The sequence below is a fragment of the Procambarus clarkii genome, chromosome 90, assembly GCF_040958095.1.
Source record: "Procambarus clarkii isolate CNS0578487 chromosome 90, FALCON_Pclarkii_2.0, whole genome shotgun sequence".
NCBI lineage: Eukaryota > Metazoa > Arthropoda > Malacostraca > Decapoda > Cambaridae > Procambarus > Procambarus clarkii.
Genome location: NC_091239.1, coordinates 5,492,304 through 5,514,082, shown reverse-complemented (window position 1 = coordinate 5,514,082; position 21,779 = coordinate 5,492,304). Strand labels below are relative to the sequence as shown.

The 21,779-nt window shown below is 39.1% G+C and overlaps 1 long non-coding RNA gene and 1 pseudogene across 1 annotated transcript in view; both read right to left on the bottom strand.

Annotated features, from left to right (window-relative positions):
- The window catches only part of LOC138359244 (uncharacterized), a 597,135-nt gene that overhangs the window by 30,580 nt on the left and 544,776 nt on the right, over positions 1–21,779 (bottom strand). The gene's annotated exons all lie outside the window — the stretch shown is intronic.
- LOC138359369 (caspase-1-like) overlaps positions 11,046–21,779 on the bottom strand; it is a 30,232-nt pseudogene continuing 19,498 nt past the window's right edge.

Genomic DNA, 21,779 nt, shown 5'->3' with positions numbered 1-21,779 from the left:
GTTTCCCTTCCCCTTTAATTTACTTGCGTTATGGAACACACCCCTTGAAAGCCACTACTAACTTGGGGCCGGATACCCAAACTCTAATAACATCAGAGAAAGAACCCAGTTGCGTCCCAATAGGGCTGTAACAGGGGCCACTTGAACAACACAAATGCTAACAAGCTTGAATGGTCCCCATGCGAATATGCAAACGAAAACCCCTCACCTTGGAAGGATTCGAACCTAGACAGTCAGAAGATCTATGCATCATTGCGTATCTGGAACCTCAGCCACTAGAGTAAACTGACTGTTCAAAATTGTTGGAAATCATTACCCTATTTACCCAACATCCGACAGCGCTCGATAATCAACTTTTGCACAGATATTTCATCGAATGACCTCACCTGTCGGGGCCACATGAGCAACCCAAATATGAACACGCTAGAATGGTCCCCAGGAAAATACGCAACTGAAAACTTGACATCCTAGAAGGATTCGATCCCAGACAGTCAGGAGGGCTATGTACCTTGGCATATCTGGTACATTAGCCACTAGACCAAACTGACTGTTCAAAAATGGTGGAAGTCGTGAGACTATTTACCCAACATCCGACATCATTCAGAGCTCATCTTGGAAACATCGAATTACCTCACTTTTTATGGTCACGTGAACAACACAAATGAGAACAAACTTGAAGGTTCCCCAATCCAATATGCAACCGAAAACTCCTCACCTCGGAAGGATTCGAACCTAGACAGCCAGAAGCGCTATGCATCATTGTGTATCTGGAACCTTAGTGACTAAAGCAAACTAACAGTAAAAAGTTATTAGAAATTATTAGACTATTTACCCAACATCTGACATCGCTAGGTGATCATCTTCGGCACAGATATTTCATCGAATCACCTCACCTTTTGGGGCCACGTGAGCAATACATATGCGAACAAGCTTGAATAGTCTTAAAGAAAATAGGCAACTGAAAATTCCACATCCCTGAAGAATTCGAACCCAGACAGCCAGGAGAACTATGCACATTGTCGTATCTGGTACCTTAGCCACTAGACCAAACTGACTGTACAAACATTTTGGAAGTCATGAGACTATTTACCCAACAACCGACAGCGCTCCGAGGTGAACTTGGGAGCATTGAATTATCTCACTTTTTGGGGCCACGTGAGCATCACAAATGTGAACAAGCTTGAATGGTCCTCAAGTTAATATGACACTAAAAACTCCACACTCCAGAAGGATTCGAATCAAGACAGCCAGGAGCACTATACACCTTTGCATATCTGGTACCTTACCTAATACACCAAAGCTGACTGTACAAAAATGTTGGAAGTCGTGAGACTATTTACCCAACATCCAACAGTGCTCCGAGGTCAACTTGGGCATAGAGATTTCATCGAATCACCTCACTTTTTGGGACCACGTGAGCAAAAAAAGGCGAATAAGCTTGAATTTTTCCCAAGCCAATATGCAACCGAAAACTCCACACACCAAAAGGATTCGAACTCAGACAGCGAGGACCGTTATGCTACTTAGCACGTCTGGAACCATATCCACTGAAAACTCCTTTTCCCAAAAGGATTCGAACCCAAACAGCCAGGACCGCTATGCACCTTCGCGTATCTGGTACCGTATCGAGTACTCCAAACTGGCTGTACATATATTATGCAAGTCGTGAGACTATTTAACCAACATCCGACAGAGCTCAGAGATCATATTGGGAACATCGAATTACCTCACTTTTGGGAGCCACGTGAGCAACACAAATGCGAACAAGCTTGAATTGTCCCCAAGCCAATATGCAACCGAAAACCCCACACGCAAAAAGAATTCGAACCCAGACAGCCAGGAGCACTATGCTCCTTAGGATGCCTTGTTCCTTATCTACTAAACCAAACTGACTGTTCAAAAGTGTTGGAAGGTGTGAGACTATTTACCCAACATCCGACAGCGCTTAAAAGTCACCTTGAGCACAAATATATTATTGAATCACCTCACTTTTTGGGGCCACGTGAGCAACTCAAATGCGAACAAGCTTGAATGGTCCCAGAGAAAATATGCAACCGAAAACCCCACACCCCCAGATGGATTCAAACCCAGACACCCAGAAGAGCTATGCACCTTGGCGTATCTGTTACCTTTTCCAGTAGACCAAAGAGACAGCATAAAAATGATGAAAGTCGTGAGACTATTTAACCAACATCCGACAGTGCTCAGAGATCATATTGGGAACATCGAATTACCTCACTTTTGGGAGCCACTTGAGCAACACAAATGTGAACAAGCTTGAATGGTCCTCAAGCCAACATGACACCAAAAGCTCCACACCCCAGAAGGATTTGAACCCAGACAGCCAGGAGCGCTATACACCTTGTCGAATCTGGTACCTTATCCAGTAGACCAAATTGACTGTACAAAAATGATGGAAGTCGTGAGTTTATTTAACATACATCTGACAGCACTCAGAGATCAACTTGGGCAAAGATATTTCATCGAATCACCTCACTTTTTGGGGCCACGTGAGCAACACAAATGCAAACAAGCTTCAATGGTCCCCAAGAAAATACACAACTGAAAACTCCTTATCCCAAAAGGATTCGAATCCAGACCGCCAGGACCTCTATTCACCTTCGCGTATCTGGTACCTTTTCCAGTAGACCAAATTGACTGTACAAAAACGTTGGAATTCGTGAGACTATTTACCCAACATTTGACAGCGCTTAGTGGTCAATTGATGACAGATATTTCATAGAGTTTCCCCGCTTTTTGGGGCCACTTGAACAACACAAATGCTAACAAGCTTGAATGGTCCCCAAGCGAATATGACACTGAAAACTCCTCATCTCGGAAGGATTCGAACCTAGACAACCAGAAGTGCTATGCATCATTGAGTATCTGGAATCTCAGCCATTAGAGTAAACTGACTTTACAAAATTGTTGGAAGTCATTAGACTATTTACCCAAAATCTGAAAGCGCTCGAAGATCAACTTGGGAACATCGAATCACCTCACTTTTTGGGGCCACATGAGCCAAACAAATGTGAACAAGCTTGAATGGTCCCCAAGCCGATATGGCACCAAAACCTCCACACCCCAGAAGGATTCGAACCCAGATAGCCAGGAGAGCTATGCACCTTGGTGTATCTGGTACCTTATTCAATATACCAAACTGACTGTTTAAAATAGGTTTGAAGTCGTGAGACTATTTACCCAACATCCCACAGCACTCATCGGTCAACTTGGTCAAAGATATATCAGCGAATCACCTCACATTTTGAGACCCACGTGAACAGCACAAATGAGAATAAGCTTGAAAGGTCCCCAAGCCAATATGCAAACGAAAATTCCTCACCTTGGAAGGATTCGAACCTAGACAGCAAGAAGATCTATGCATCATTGCGTATCTGGAACCTCAACTACTAGAATAAACTGACTGTTCAAAATTTTTGGAAATCATTACCCTATTTACCCAACATCCGACAGCGCTCGGTGATCCACTTGGGCACAGATATTTCATCGAATGACCTCACCTGTCGGGGCCACGTGAGCAACACAAATGTGAACAAGCTAGAATGGTCCCCAAGAAAATACGCAACTGAAAACTCGACATCCTAGAAGGATTCGATCCCAGACAGCCAGGAGGGCTATGTACCTTGGCATATCTGGTACCTTAGCCACTAGACCAAACTGACTGTACAAAAATTTTGGAAGTCATGAGACTATTTACCCAACAACCGACAGCGCTCCGAGATGAACTTGGGAGCATTGAATTATCTCACTTTGTGGGGCCACGCGAGCATCACAAATGTGAACAAGCTTGAATGGTCCCCAAGAAAATACACCACTGAAAACTCCTTATTCCAAAAGGATTCGAACCCAGACAGCCCGTACCTCTATTCACCTTGGCGTATCTGGTACCTTATCCAGTAGACCAAACTGACTGTACAAAAATGTTGGAAGTTGTGAGACTATTTACCCAATATCCGACAGCGCTCAGAGCTCAACTTGGGCACAGATTTTTCATCGAATCACCTCACTTTTTGGGGCCACGTGAGCAACACAAATGCGAACAAGCTTGACTTGTCCCCAAGCCAATATGCAACTGAAAACTCCACACACCAAAAGGATTCGAACCCAGACAGCCAGGAGTGCTATGCTCCTTAGCATGTCTTGTACCTTATCCACTAGATTACTCTGACTGTACAAAAATGTTGGTAGTCGTGAGACTATTTACCCAACATCCGACAGTGCTTAGAGGTCAACTTGGGCACAGATATTTCATTGAATCAACTCACTTTTTGGGGGCACGTGAACAACACATGCGAACCATCTTGAATGGTCCCCAAGCCAAAACGTAAACTCCCCTTGTAAACTCAAGGGGAGTGTAAGAAGACATAGTTAAGCTGGTGAAGAGGGCGCCAGGAGCTAGGGCCATCAAGTCTATGACCGAGGGGCTGACACTGGAAGGAGCTGCTCTAGAGTTCCTATGGGTTGTCCCGTGGTACAACTGCGGGAAGCTGAAGTGACAGGGTCTAATCCACGGTGCAGGGAAAGGACGTCGTGCACGAGATCACTAAGTGTGTCAGGGAGTTCACGTGTGCGAGGGAGGAAGATGTCAGCAGTTCCAGCTTGTCACGTCAGGAGAAGGGACTGCCAAGAGAAGACCTGGCATGGTCATGACACACTAAGCTACGAGTCACCGATAAAACCCTATAAGCCGGATCCCTGGTCATCGAGGAGCAGATCTACGAGCCAAGCATCCTGACTGCCATCACGAGGAGGAAACTATGACTATTTGTAGCAGAGAGAATCAAGGTAGATAATCTTTCCCTCTCCGTTTTCCTTGAGCTAGGTGAAGTTAGTTCATTATTATTAGTAGTAGTACTAGTATATATTGTTAGGCGATCACATGTGTTAACATATATGTAGGAATTTAAACATGTGTGAATTTATTTCAGGTATGAACTAATAGTACATATTATGATAGAACATTATCCACTCACGTTGTGAAGAAGTGAACCAAATATTTGTGCCAGCGAGAGGAGACAACTAGTATCCAGGTGACGTTGTTGTTGTTTAAGATTCAGGTACTGGGAACAAAAAGTTGCAAGTAGCACGGGCTATGGTGAGCCCGTAGTAGACCTGCTTGGCACAGGTGCGAGGCTGCAACTTGTTTATTGATCCAGGTGACAGTTTCGCGACGATTTAAATGGATCAGCTGATGGAGTTGCCAGATGTAGCTTACCAGAGTAATGTCACATCCGACAGCGTTGCCGAGTTTATCACCCGTATCCCAGTGTAAACATTGTTCAGTAAACTCACTTTTACTTTACTATTGTGTTTACATTGTCCCCTCCATCTCTTGGATGATTATTAGAACGGTTGACTGTTGCACATTACTCATTCTGTCACAAAAATCTATGCTAAAAACTATTGATAACACCAATAAAACGGTGTGGTTGTGTCGTGAGTACTGGCAACCCAGCTGGCGACCTCAGGAGCTGTGTCTATGGACGCTGCCATGGGATATTTCAGGTGGAAGAATTCACCTGTACACAGCTTGTTTATGTTGGGCAAGCTCAACCAAAGTGATCCAGGTTTCGGTCTCTGTGGCTGAGACGAAAAGTCGAGCTTCCCCACTCGCCACGAGTGCAAGGCTGGGGTGCAAGAAAGGAGTTCAGCCCGTGGTAGACTGGGGTGCTCCCAGGGTGGTTAGAGGCACGCAGGTGTAGTGGGAACGAAGACCCGTGACATCACCTAGGAAAAGGGATAGGGGGAGAGTATAGTCCAGTTACCACATCTTCAGACATGAGACTAAAATAAAATTTTATTTATCAGCAAAAAAACGGATCCTACGTTAACGGACTTGTATAATAAGGCAGTCAATGAACTAGAGGCAGAATCGTAGACTATGACTTATTATTACACTAACGAGGTGTTGATGCAGAAATGGAGACCTAGGAGCTAACCTGTGTCACACACTTGGGAGGTGGTTAATCAAGTAGTCCTACCGAGGGGTTATAGAAAAAGGTGCTAAGTGTAGCCCATGATTCACAAATAGGCGGTCATTAGGGTATTACAAAAACATACAATAAAATAAGCAAGTATTTTACCTTGCCAGAATTAAAGAAGGATGTCACTCAGTATTGTAATGAATGTCCTGTATGCGTAAAAACTGGCAAACCAAACCAGGTAATACCAAAAGCCCCTTTACAGCCAATTGTGGTGGCTGAGGAACCCTTTACCAATATTATTGTTGATGTAGTAGGCACATTGCCTAGAACCAAGAGTGGTAATTTGTATCTCATCACCATAATGTGTCAGACTACACGCTTTCCTGAGGCATTTCCTGTGAAAAGTGCTACAAAGAAAGTGGTAAGGGCGTCTGACAGCTGAGTGAGCAGAGCTTTGGATTTGTAGTCCTGAGGTTCCGGGTTCGACCCCCGGTGGAGGCGGAAACAAAAATGAATAGAGTTCCTTTCATCATAATGCTCCTGTTCACCTAGCAGTAAATATGTACCTGGGAGTTAGACAGCTGCTTCGGGCTGCTTCCTGGGGGTGTGTGACAAAAAGGAGACCAGGTCAAGGACCAGGCCGCGGGGACACGGTTTTCAGCACTTTTGTCGGGAGTTTGCCGTCCTCCATAAGACATCAACTACTTACCATCCTGAGAGCCAAGGGGCTTTGGAAGGGATGCATCAAACCCTTAAACAAATGCTGAAAACTAGTTGCATGGAAACTGGCAGAGACTAGGATGATGATCTTCCACTGATGGTCATTGCACTGAGGGATACTTATCAGGAGTCCCTAGGGTGTTCACCCAATTCATTAGTTTTGAGCATGATGTGAGAAGTCTACTAACCATCTTAAGAGATTAAATAGTTGGAAGTCCAAAAAGTGTTGCACAGGTAAATTATGTTGATAACTTACAAGACAAGTTAAACAAGAGCAGGGCTAAAGCTTTGATTCATCTTAAAGAGGCTTAATGCAAAATAAAAGTACAATTGATAAAAATGCAAAGCAACGAAATTTTGAAGCAGGTGATAAAGTGATGGTACTAATGGCACGACAGTTACCAACATTGTTGCATAGGTTCTAAGGTCCATATAGAGTGATAGAGAAACTTAGTCCCACCAATTATGTAATCCAGACACCTGAGCTCAATACAAAAGAACAAGTAGTATATGTAAATAGAATGAAATTAACACTGAAAGGAACTATCAGTACCAATCAGGTGCTTAGTGTGAACCAAATGGACGAGAATAGTGGGGAATGTAATTTTATAATGTACTTAATGCCCGTGTTCCTTATTTTAGCATTTTGGAGTGGTTGTCTAACATCCAGAAGTTGGTGGAATATTTGTCATCAGAGCAGAAGCAGGGCTTGGAGCAGTTGCTGACTTCTAAGGCAGACATCTTTGGCGATATTCCCACCCAGACTACAGTTATTCACCATACAGTTATTCACCATGACATCGAGGTGAGTGACAACCAACCAGTCAAGTCACACCCATATAGAATCAACCCTGCAACGCTGAATCTCATTCAGAAAGAAGTTGACTACATGCTTCAACATGGATTGGTGAGACCTAGCAGCAGAAGTTGGAGTAGTCCTAGTATTTTAGTTCCAAAGAAAGATGGAACTCACAGGTCGGTCATTGATTACCGTAAGATAAATGTATTGACTGTGGATGATAATTATCCAATACCTACATTAGATGATTGCATAGATAGTATTGGTAAAGCCAAGTTTGTAACTAAACTAGATTTGCCAAAAGGGTACTGGCAAATTCCTTTAACACCAAGAGCACGGGAGATGAGTGCATTTAAAACTGCGATGGGTTGTTTGAATTCACTGTAAAGCCTTTTGGGTTGAAAAATGCCCTTGCAACTTTCCAGCGTCTTATGAATTTAGCGTTAAAAGACATACCATAATGTAGAGCTTACTTGGATGATATTGTAATTTATCACAATAATTGGGAGGACCATTTGAAAGATTTAGCTAACCTATTAAGATGCTTAAAGGAGGTTAAATTAACTATGAACTTGCACGAATATACTTTTGCCAGAGTTTATGATTGAAAAACGGTTTACACACGACTCACAACTGATTTCGTTCGAATAATTCTGGAAGAAGTGAAGAATTTTGTTCGAACTACAACGCTGTAAATGCTTCACCCCATGTACTACAAATACAAATAATCGCCAACAGAACCTAAACACCTAAACTAACCTATGCCAATATATGCACAATATGCTAATATATTATAATAATAATATATATTTGGGAAAATTTCCATTTTGAATGAACAGCATTGTTACGACCCTGAGTTCCTCAGTGGAAACCAGAGGTCAAAATTGAGCGAAATAAATTACCTTTTAGTAGGGGGATGCATGGCGAGGTGCATTTGTTTGTATCTTCCCTGCCAGACGTAAGACTATTCTTGTTTCTCAAAGAGCATTTAAAGACTGAACTTGGGGTTGATTATTAAATAATAAAATAGGCACCAACTATGTTTACTAATACTTTCTAATCATTTGTAAAGTAAACCTGAGTAAACTTGGGATAGGAATGCTGTACGATTAGTTGAGTAATCTGCTGGCAGCGAGTGAACTGAGGGAGGAGAGTGGAGACGCTCTCTCTTCTCTGACTGGCGTTGGTGGGGATCAAAACCTTTCTGAGCTGCTCTGCACTGCTCTGCACTCCTCTACCTTCCCTCTTACTTATTTCCCTTACCTTAAGTTCCTGTACCATTAAGTTAAGTCCTGTGTTTTTTAAGTGTGCCTACTCTGGGTTTGTAAGATTGGTGGAGGCCTTGGGGTAGTATTTGCCAGTGTTTTGGGTACCCATTAGTGTTGTGTTGTGTTAAGGTACCACGTGGGCTCACTACCCCCTAAGCTGCCCAAGCTTCAAGTGCTTCACTAGTAGTACTTTACCCTAGCTTGTTCTCGGTGTAAACCTTGTATACTGCTTATGTGGACCAAGGCTTTTAACGTAAGATAGTGTGGTAAAGTAATTATTATTTTTGTTATTGGTGTGAATGTATATGGGGGGTTGTTAAGGGGTTAATAAATAAGTAAGTTAGTTAAAGGAGTATCCATTCTTCCTGTGTAGGAGATCTATGATCAACCTCTAGACAGACATTGTGTAGCCAATTAATATTCTCTGTGGATATTTTACTTGGGGGCCGGGCCTTTTAGATCTCCCATATTTGATAACTCTTAATGCTAACTACTGCCCCTACATCCATTTATACTAGATCCCCCATAGTACAGACTCCCATTTTTAACAAGCATGTACACACAGAAATCACAATTGCATGATATATCAAATGAACAAATCCACATGGGCCATGATGAGTATTCGAACTTACGCCCGGGATGATACCAGACGTTGCCTTAGTCGATTGCGCCACGACATGGTCAAAAGAATTGCAACCGGAAGTTCTGCTGACCTCACACGGATCCTGCAGCCTCTCCGAGACACAAACCAGGGTTTTACACAATTCCCCCATGCACTCGGGCTCTTTCAACATGCTGTTCTACCTCTTCGCCCTTACTTCAGTACCCACAGAAATCACAATAGCGTGATATATCAAATGAACAAATCCACAAGGGCCGTGATGAGGTTTCCAACTTACGCCCGCCCTCTTACCATGTCGTGGCACAATCAACTAATGCAGCGTCTGGGATCATCCCAGGCGTAAGTTCGAATTCTCATCACGGTCCTTGTGGATTTGTTCATTTGATATATGCGTCTGTGGGGTCGACCGCTGGATGTAATGTACTTGTGTCGAGGACGGGTTATACTGCTTGCCTAGTTCCACTAGCGAGGACTAAGCCAAAGCACTACAGCTGACCATCCCCATCCCGCCCCCCTCCCTTTCCCACAACGGGTGGAACTACGCTCCGTCACTCTCAGTTTGGCTTAGCAGCTCCCCGAGGTGAGGAGAAGCCAGATAAACGTAAGGCCGCGACTGCTGCAAATTCGTGGTCTTCCTCATTAGAGTCCTTGGTGGCAGATACCCTTGATATCGCTCGCCTTATGCGCTTTTGTTCTCGTATTGGCATCCTTGGTGACATTTAGCGCTGTTTGAATATCCTGCAACTTTGATGGTGCTACATAGTCTCCCCGGCTTGGTGCCTTCTTTTTAAATCCTCTCATATCAAGCCACCCAATGTACAATCACTGGCACAATAAAAATCACACATGAACGACTTAGGCTTTGTGAATTAACTTGTACTATAGAGTTAACTACACAATTACCATATGGCACATGTAATGTACATACCTTATCATACATTTTCTATGAATACAACACACTAATCTGTTTTTTATGGTTATTAAGGTTACGAAAAGTAGATCTATTGTCTACAGATTTATCTGAAATCAGTTAATAAATGCATAAATCAAGTCATTTGTCAGTCATACTAAGAGGTAAAAGCATGCTAACAGCTCAACAAAGAGGGGTCACGTTCCTAAAATTTTCTAACCTAATTTCTTCAAATTCACGGTAATGAGACATTTCTACATGATAATGTTATCACTCATGGCAATGAAAGACATTTTACCTGATAAGGTTCATTTGTATGAAAATAAAACAAACTCTACAAGATACCTGCAAACTTCTTTGTTCACTTGGTGTTAAACTTGTCAGCTAACAAAATAATTTACAACAATTATATTAGATATTATTAAAGACAATTATTCAAATTTAATGCTTAGACTTATCCTTGAAGAACACTCACTACCAGAAGAACACACTAATTTTCACAACTTAATTTGTTTATTTAAAAAGTATAATTTTCACTGAGCAATTAGCAACAATAACTCTGGATATAAATACAGTTTTTCAATAATGTAGACTTTGCCTTGTTATTAGTCAGACTTTACAGACTAATTGATGTCCCACTAGACTGGCTGTTCTAAACTCCGAGGGAAGTTCCACAGTGGCTTGTTTTCTTTTGATTTACTTTCTCTAGAGAATTTACAGGGTATCTTCTTCAGTTTTACTGGCCAGCACAAGAACTTATCTATCTCAGACAACAAGGATACATGAGGATCTGCACGTTCAGAAATTTGAACGTGTTCTTCCAAGGTTATTGGTGCCTCCAGTGCAAGCCTGACTGATCATGTTGAGTTTCTTCACTCATCATGTTGTCAGTATTTAGGTGTAAGGTATACCTTGCGCATCAAAGTAGCGACAATACTGGCTGTCTGTTTCATTCCATACATGTGGTGATTAGCTGCAGAAATAAACGTAAAACAAAATAATTACACATTGTTTCAAAATAAAAGAAATACAACGAATCAACACAATCTTATGTGATTTGCAGAATTAACAATTAGGAAGCAAAATGATGCTTTCACTTTAAATTTTCCCTTTAGAGTTTCCCTTTAAATATTAAAATACCTTTGATAGATATAATGTCATATTTCAAATGTTATTTTACGTTAATCCGGCAGTCACATTATCCCTAAAACTTTGCACTGTATTTAGGTCCCTTTCCAACTGTGCATAAAATGATAAAACACTCTTTTTATATCATAAAACATTTTTTCAGTTATTGGGAGAAATTGTATAATTATTAATATAGTTTATAATTATAAACTTCATTGTTTTATTAATTAAAGTTTGCTTGTAGTGAGGGGAAGAAATTATGAAAACATCAAATTTTGAAAGGGGATTAGGTCGTGTGTATAGTATATGTGTATATATATTGTATATGTATATGATATTGTATATGTATATGATATTGTATATGTCGACAATACCATACGGCAATGAGTTGATAAGGACAACGTTGTCAACTCCGTGACAACGTTGTCGATTCTTGTTGTGAATTTGTATGTGTTTGAAAAATCAAATCATTGCTCCTGCCTTTTAATGTTTGGAAGTCATTTGAAGCATGACTATACCTTTCCAATATTGTTGAAGTTTTTTTTTATTTTTAGATATGGACAGAACACAACTACTGTATATTCGAATTTCTGTCTTGAATGTCATTAATAGTTTCACTAATGTTTCCCATTTCATATATTTCATTAAACGCAATTTGGAAGTTTGCAAGTATCAACTCCTTGCACAGACCTCTAGCACAGTGGTCTATTTTCTCGACTCAGAACCAAGGGACCAGGGTTCAATTCCTAGACAAGACAGAATAAATTTGGCCACGTTTCCTTTCACCTGATAAAACTACTCACTCTAGAAGTAAAATAGGTTCCAAGGAGTTAGGTAATTGTTGTGGGGTTGCACTCTGGGGAAGGTTAATAGTTGGCCTAGGGCGGGGGTGGCAAATAGTTTTTGAGATCGTGTCCAAATAGAGAATTTGGGCACATCTATATTGCCCAAATTCTATAAACATCCTCTGGCATACCTATGTGAATTTTCAGCTGCAGATTATAATTTATTATGTAATCAAATCAAAACAAATACTTATTCAGGTAAGTACATACCTACCAGGTGAGATACAATACATTGAAGGATTTATAGATAGAGCAAGTACATACAATGCCTAAAGTCACTATTACGCAAAGCGTTTCGGGCAGGATGAACACTACGACTAAAACTTAATACTAATTGAGATTAAAGTATAAATTGTGTTGAGAAAATAAAAAAAATAACAAAGGGGGGGACATGGCAGAAAAATAGCAAATATACAATTTGGTCAACAAACTGCATTGTTTAAAATAGTAGACTTGGTTGACATTTAGGGGTGAGGTAGGTTACATGGTGTTAATTGGGTAGTACTTAATTTTTATCTTTGACTTGTTGGAAGAGGTACAGTCTTTGACATAATTGGGAAGGTCATTCCACATTCTGGGTCCCTTGATTTGTAAAGCATTTCTAGTTTGATTAAGTCGTACTCTTAGAATATCAAATAGGTATTTGTTTCTGATGCTCGGCAGCAGTATAGCACTCGGTACCTTTACTCAAATCTCTGAATATGTTAAATATTAAGTCACTGCACATCTTCTCATGTGTACTCTATATATTTCAAACTCTGAATTGTAATGTCAATCCTGAGCTTAAAAGCTTCTTAGAAGGTTGTAACAGAACCCATGGGCACCACACCAGAAACAAATACCTATTTGATATTCTAAGAGTACGACTTAATCAAACTAGAAATGCTCTACAAATCAAGGGACCCAGGATGTGGAATGACCTTCCCAATCATGTCAAAGGTTGTACCTCTCTCAACCAGTTTAAGATGAAAACTAAGTACTACCTAATTAACTCCATGTAACCTACCTTAACGCTAAATGTCAACCCATGTCGTACTATTTTTAAAAAATGCTGTTTGTTGACCAACTTGTATATTGACTATTTTCTACCATGTTCCCCCCTTTTTATCTTTTATTTTATATTTTTTTTCAGCGCAATTTATACTTTAAGCAATTAAGTTTTAGTCTAAGTGTTTTTCCCCCACCTCACCTTGCCCGAAACGCTATGCGTACTAGTGGCTTTAGGTATTGTATGTACTACCTCTATCTATAAATCGATCAGAATGTTTGTAACTGAATCTATGTATGTACTTTTCCTAAATAAAATATTTTTATTATTATTATTATTATTATTATTATTATTATTATTAACAGAAATGACGACGTTTCGGTCCGTCCTGGACCATTATGAAGTCGATAGTGATTAGACGAGATTGATTGATGAAGATTAAGCCACCCAAAAGATGGTATGGGCATGAATAGCTTGTAAGTGGTGGCCGTTTGGAGCCAGTATCAATAGCTGATACTGGAGATCTGTGGAGGTGCGATTGCACCCTACGGAGAGGTCGGGACCTCTTAAGATGAGGGAGGCAAGGGCAGTAAGTAGGCAAGAGATAGGTGAGGAGGTGGAAATCTTAGAAGATAAGAGCAAGGTAAATGATACGGAAGATTAGGTGTAATAATAGCAACAAAGCAACAAATTGTAATTGTAACAAGGGCTTTGTTGTAATAACAGCAACAAAGCCAGGACTCAGGTTCATGTTGGGTGGGCTGTGTATTAGAGCCAATTCGACAAGACGGTGTCTGTGTAGAGTAGAGGGAGGAAAGATTATTTTAGAGGAAGCTCAATCAATAGGATGATTAGAATCCCTAACATGACAGAAGAAAGAATTGTTCGTGTCTGCAGACTTAACACTTCTTTTGTGTTCCTTAAGTCTGTAATTTAGTGTACGTTTCACCAAAGTATTGGAGAGAACAAGACGAACAGAAAATAGAGTACACACCAGCAGCATTAGAAGCAGGAGGAGCAGTGTGAACTAGAGTGCTACGAAGAGTGTTAATTTGTCGAAAGGCGAGTTTAATGTAGAGAGACGAAAGGTATTAGTTAGAGTTTTGAGTTAAGATATGGAGAGAGGGCAGAGCTCAGTGTGCTCAATAGTGTTGGAAGCAGGTTTAGGATGAAAGAAATTTAAAGTAAAGTGAAAAATAAAGTCATCAATATGAGTACAGGAGAAAAGTCTTTTTAAAATCAGTTATATTTCCTAATATGAAAACCATTCTGATCAAAATATAATTATTTTGATTGGTGTCATCGTGATCACTTGGGAACACAAACTGATCAACATAACAATCTAAGGAATATCAAATACTGTATTGTACTGACAATCATATTAGTACAGTACCTTATACAAGGGCTGGTATGATACCATCCGGACACAATCTATCGATAACTGAAAAGATTAGAACTGCTCCTATACAAAGACTGAATGGGAAGATTTCCTCATGAATATGACTAATTGCTCTGTATTTAAAAAACATTACATTCTCAAATTGTGAAGATTTCTGTCCAGAACAGGCAGCTGCTGTTCCTCAACTTACTATAAGGTATAACAAGGTTGGACTCACAACCGTTGCTAAAGTTTATAATGACACTGGTTCATTTTTAGCTCACGTAGGTCTTTCATGAATCCCTAAATATCTTTAATTATGTGACCATTAATTTGCTACCTCACAAGAGATTTAATAAAGTTTTTTATTGACCTATCTATATTCAGTCTCCTATAAAGATTCTGCAGTATGATATCTTTCAAAAAGACAAATCATGTCTTTGACAAATCAAGGGGCCTGACAGCTGAGTGGACAGCGCTTCACATTCGTAGTCCTGAGGTTCCGGGTTCGATAACAAATGGGCAGAGTTTCTTTCACCCTGATGCTACTGTTCACATATCAGTAAATAGGTACCTGGGAATTAGACAGCTGCTACAGGCTGCTTCCTGGGGGGGGAGGGTTGTAACAAAAAGGAGGATGGGTCAAGGACCGGGCCGCTGGGACGCTAAGCCCCGTAATCATCTCAAGATAACCTCAAGATGTCTGGTAGCGATTGTAAAATATGTTTATCATATAACATTCACTGCATATGAAACATGTTTAGCAATCAAAATTTTTATATTTTGCCTATGTGGCTATGTACATACATCAAATGACATTTAGCTATAATGCAAATGTAAAACTGCTTTTGTATTAGATAATTAGCTAATACAAATTTTAGGAAGATACAAAGAAAATTTTGTAGTTAAGAAAAATTACAAAGAAAGTATTATAAAAGTGTTCAACAGTTGGCAAGCTCGGCCAAGATCCTTACTCATCCTTAAAGATGAGTAAGGAACCTAATGGAATTTTCTATAAGGCTAGAGCAAGGGTGTTTAGGAAAGATTCCTGCTAAACTGGTGTTGGAAGAAGGTTTGACTCTCAATTGGGCTTCCACGATGTCCTGGGGAGGTTGAAGCTTACTTGAGGAAATTATGGAGTGGCCTACGCTCAGAAATTTAACCTTTACCTGCATCAAACCACATATTGATTTTTATTTGACTGTTGTATAGATAATTACTGTATTCTTATGGAAAATTGCTATAAATCATAAATTGGTATAAATTAATTAGGCATATTCCTATTCCAGCGTATATACTCAATTTAAAGGAAATACTCACAAGGGCAGTGGGATTCGTAGTTAATAATCATATATCTATTGACATTTATCATCATGGACAGCAAATCTTCATAGGTGTATTCCTTGCCCAAGACATGAACCAACGACTGTATGAACCAGTAACCACTAGAGATGTTGCGCCACGAATAATGACCTGAAATTAATCATAGTTTGAGAAAAGTTAAATTCACATTCATAGAATAGGCCTAATGAAGTGCTCCTCACAAACATTTTCCCGGTAATTTGAGAAGCTTGGCTAAGTTTTCTTATCTTTATACACAATTTCCCATTATTTATAGCCACATTCTTTCTCACTTTATCCTTAAATCTTATTCTTAGGTTCCATTTTAAACTCCCTTTTGTCTCATTCTTACTGTCTTCCAGTATGCTCACCTTTCTAAGCACAGAGCACCCGCTAACTGATATCATGCATTTATTCAATTATCATAGACAACTGAAGGGAAGAGCTGCCTCTTGAGTGTCAGAAAATATTTATTATGTTTTAGTTTTTATACACGAGGGAACATGTGCAGAAAATTTATGACTCCTGTTAACAGGCTAACAGCTCTTCCCTCTCATGGTTCATCTTAACCTTTAACCTATCAGTTTTCAATGGACCACAATCCAGAGATCTGTTTACACCAGGTCCCCAATTATTGCCGTGTGAACAAAGGCAAACAGTTAAGAACCAGTAGCCAGGCCTCCTTCCTGGCACCTGGTTCAAACCCAACTTCCACTGTTTTCACACACACTCTCTCACACACTGCCCAACAGCATATTGGCTAGTGTATCACACATTATATATTTTGGATATATTAAAGGCATCTAGGTACAAAGCTCTCATGACCTCAGGGATAACTGTTCTGTACAATTATACATACGATACCTGGTATGGTGGACCAGCAGATTAGGAAATCAGCCGCTACCGGAATTCTGTAGGACAAGTAACCGCAGTCAGTCTCATCAGTAGGTCGAGAGCGTTCCAGTGTCACGCCAGTGTCCAGACGCTCTCCACGACATGCCTGCAAAACATCATGTCAAAGATATGAATAATGAAGAATTTACGAGAAAATTTATATTTAAAATATGTTCGTAGCTCTCTACATATCTGCAGTCTATATTATACAGAACTTGTCCGTTCTGACATTCTGGCAGTCACATGAAACAGAAAGTGTATACATGTAAAGAAGTTGGTAATGGTGGCGGAAAGTGTACAATTTCAGGATTGATAAGGTCAGACGATGTAATGGAAAGTGACAGTAAATTAATACAAAGGGAATGAACTGTTCAGGGCACAGTATATTAGGGAAAAAAATACCGCAGGGTTAAGTGAATACACAACAAATAGTATTGAGAGTCAAAGGGAATTAAACAGTGGTCTGTTTGTATTTCATACATATATATTAATTAAACAGTGGTCTGTTGTTTCGGGGTCTTGAAGTGAGTAGAATGTAAATATGTGTTTATTGGCTGTTGATCAAAGAGAATGCCTTGAAAGAAACCAACGTCGTCTATGCCTTCACCTGCCCACTTGGGGACTGTCAGCCACAAAGATCTCAGTATATAGGCAATACAACAACATCATTCTCTAGGCGATTAACAATACATAAGCAACAGGGCTCCATCAAGGAGCATATAACCTCCACACACAACCAGACCATCGCAAGAGATCTTAACAAGCAACACAAAAATTATCGACAGATACAATGACAACAGGAGACACGACACCAGCGAGGCCCTACACATCAAAAAGTCAAAACCAGCAATCAAAAGCCAATAAGAACATTCTACCCACTTCAAGACCCTGAACCAACACAGAAGCAAGAAGATAAAACACGCAATGATGTACCCATTGATTCACTTATACATCTCAATCATGTCCTGTATTACCTCACCACAAGCGAATATTAGCATTGGCAGAATATGTAAAATTGTTATTGAAAATGTAAGAAGTGTCTTGCAAAACGGTTCGAGGCGTCAGACCATAAATAAAGTGTGAAATTAAATTTTGGAGAATTAATTTTTCATCTACCCTCGACAGTGAAGAAAAACATCAGAAATATTGAGAAGATTCGGGTTAGAGTCATTAATCTTACCCTTTCGGTCATATTCAACAACATATGTTAGCTTGAATCGTCCTCAAGCCAATATGCAACTGAAAACTCCATACCCCAGAAGGGTTCGAACCCAGACAGCCAAGAGCACTATGCACCATGGCGTACCTGGTTCCTTAACAACTCGACTACCGTGACTGTACTAAGGTCATTGGAAGCCGAGGCTATATTCCCAACTAGCCAACAGCATTTGATGGAAAGCTTGGGCATAGATATTTCATCGAATCACCTCACTTTGTGGGGCCACGTGAGCAACGTGAGTTGAGTTACGAGATAGAAGTAATGTCAGTCTGTTAATTCTTGATGTAACTGAAGCCTGTGTTATAACAGGCTATCACCTGTTACTGGCGGTGGTGTTAAACACCGCCTGCCAGTGTGATGCTGGAAGTGAAGTTGTATTTTGTCACTGTGATAATTCTGTAGAGGATTGGCCATAATTTACTGATGAAGGTGAACTCGCCGGCGTGTGGACCATATATAACCCAAACAGTGCCTCATCTTATTGGGGGAGACATCTCCCGTCACGCAGGGTGCAGTCGCACCTCCTCAGATCTCCAGTATTAGCTCTTGATACTGGTAATGGCTCAAAAGGGCCACCACTTACGGGCTATTCATGGCCGTGCCACCTTTTGTGTGGCTTAATCTTCATCAATCAATCATCTTATTCCATTCACTTGGGCTCTAATAAACTCGAACCATGGACCCCACGCCTGTGAGGCCGAAGATCTAACGACCAAGCTATTGAGTAGTCTTAATAAGTAAAGTTTCCAGAAGTTTCCAGTTTGCCAAACTAGAATTTTCGACTTTCCCTGACAACTACTAAAGCTCAGAGAAATTAACATGCTAAACATGTTAATACCTTAACATGCTAAACATGTTAATACCTTAACATGCTAGCCATACACTCACTCCACACCTTCTCATGTGATATATACATGAAGCAAACTTTGATCCTAAATGCTAATCTTGATCTGAAACTTTTCCTTGACAGGTGTAATAGAAACCATGAGCGCCACATCAGAAATAAATATGTCTTTGTTATCCTCAGAGTCAGGCTATATCTATGCAAATCCTCAATGCAAATAAAAAGACCCAGTCTATGGAACTCACTCAATAATGAATTAAAAATTTGTCCAACTTGTTCCTTATTCAAAAGTAAAACCAAAAAGTACTTAATTTCATCCTCATGGTATCTTTCCTTGTGCCTAAAACTTTCACCATATATTGTACTACCCACTTCCCTAATATTAGTACTTAAGACATACTGTATATGGTGATGTAATCACCTCTGTCAATTTATATTGTAGTTATATGTTTATATACATTTTGCTACAATGTACCTTTTCATCTTACCTGATATGTTAGCTTAAGGACCTGCCCCGAAACGCTATGCGTGTTAAGGAGGCATCAGTTCCAAATATGCAATTAATGAAAACTAGTTCGATTTCAATCAAACTTTTTTGACGAATTGTATATGAAAAGTGAGTCATTTGGTCCAAGTCTCAGCATCGTAGCGTAAATAGAAGGGAGAAAAAAAATATTGTGTCAAAAATTTTCCATAATTTTCAAAAATTAACATCAAACACGTGTCAACTGACATCATGTCTATGACTCTCAGTTATCACAATAGCGTATATTAAAAAAATTAGTTTTATAAAAAAATTAAGTAAAAAAAAAATTAATGTTATTTTTCTTATTTGTTTATCGGACGATTTGCATGAAAATTAATCACCTGACTGCACGTAAGCTTATTTGAAAGGGTGCCAATTTTGGAGGAAATTGGTTGATGTCAACCTCAGTGACAGATGGCAGTACCTTAGACTTTAACTTTTAATGATTTACTTATCAAATAAAATAAACGGAGTTGCTACTCTTTCATTTTTATTACATTTACATGAAACATACACCTTATATGTAAAGTTTATATCACTAAAATCTGATGCCAGCGTTTTTTCCTAACTTCATTTATTGATTTTATAATAGCAATAAACATGATATATTTGCATTTTTTTTAAGGGGGGGGGGGAACTTTGACTATTTGTATTAGTAAAACTAAACATATTTTGGAAAATCAGCGACAACAGATCCTTTATTATATGCTAATGTGTCAGAAAAGTGTCATAGAATGGTTATATCTGAAACGTGTGGTTGAAGTAACTTACTGAAAATGTGTAATATTCGTTGAAAAACAATCTCCCTCTCGATTTAGGCTGCAGTTCTGAAGCTTGGAACAATTGCAGCCCTTTTCATATACAACTAGTCAAAAAAGATTTGTTGACATTGAACAAAGTTTAAAAAACTAACTCATGCACCATTAATGGCTTTGCATGAATGTAAAAATACCAATCTTATGTAATCTCACCAACCCATTGTACCTTGTAAATAAATAAATATTATTCTTATTCTTAATCTTATTCTTATTATTATTAATATTATTAATATTATTAATATTATTAATATTATTAATATTATTATTATTATTATTATTATTATTATTATTATTATTATTATTATTATTATTATTATTATTACTATTATTACTATTATTATTATTATTATTATTATTATCATTATTATTGTTATTGTCATTGTTAATATTATTATTATATTAAAATGCATAGATATTTAAGTATTAAAATAAAAATTCCAATAACATAGCTAGAACAAATACACACAATGAAAAAGGTACATTTCAGAACACCGTGAGCCATCATCAAGTCAATTTCATAACAGTCCAGGACAGTCAGAAAATTTCCCCCACTTAGGTGGGACAAATTTATGGTCATTGTGAGTTAATATTAATTATATAAGCATGCTGTTAATTATTTAGGTTAATGTTAAGTATTTAAGCATGCTTTATACATGACAGTCTTACCTGTATGAAGAACAACTTTGGTTTTCCAGCGAGAGATTTACATTGATCGCTTTGAAAGCTCTCAAAAAGATACTCGGCTTTTATGTGGCCATCCCTACACCGACAAGATATCTTGTTCCCCGTGTGACATGAACACCACAGCTAGCATATCACAATCTGTGTGATCAGTACCGAAAGCCACTGAAAATAGGAGTGTAAAAATAAATTTCATTAGATCATCAGCATTAAATATTGGAAGTTTAAACTCAGATAATTAAGTTAAAAATAATAAAAATATATATATTATACTTCCGACCTCGTCAAGAGAAACATGTATATCAAGTCCCGTTGAAAGTTAGAGCGTTAAGTCTAACTGAATACTAATTTCTGAGCAAACCTCGGTAGTTTGTGTTTAACTCACTGGCAATTCGTAAACATGCTTAACATATCAAGCTCATGGTGGATCTGTTAATCCACAGAGATAGGTACCTCTACAAATCACCCTTGCTCCTTAAGGGGCATACTGAATAGTTAGCCACAAGAGAGCTAATTTTCTGACATAATAGAGTATTGGTTTCTGATGATTTGCGAGTTGGACTATACTGAAAAGTCCCAATTTCAGTAATCACTGGCTTACCTTATCAGCTGTTGTTTGGGCTATTTTTTACCATTTGTTCTCAACCTTAAAGCATGTGTTACTCGATCTCTGAATGGGTTTATATATTATAAGCATCTCAAACATGCTTAGGTAATCATGCGCATTAAGCGAAGGTTGTTTTCTCATCTTACAGCAAGTGTTTTCTGTTAGTGATGGACTTAGATACTCCCCACTGTCTCCTTGCCTTTAAACTGTTAATACAGTATAAAGATTTATCTGGTTAAAGTCTCT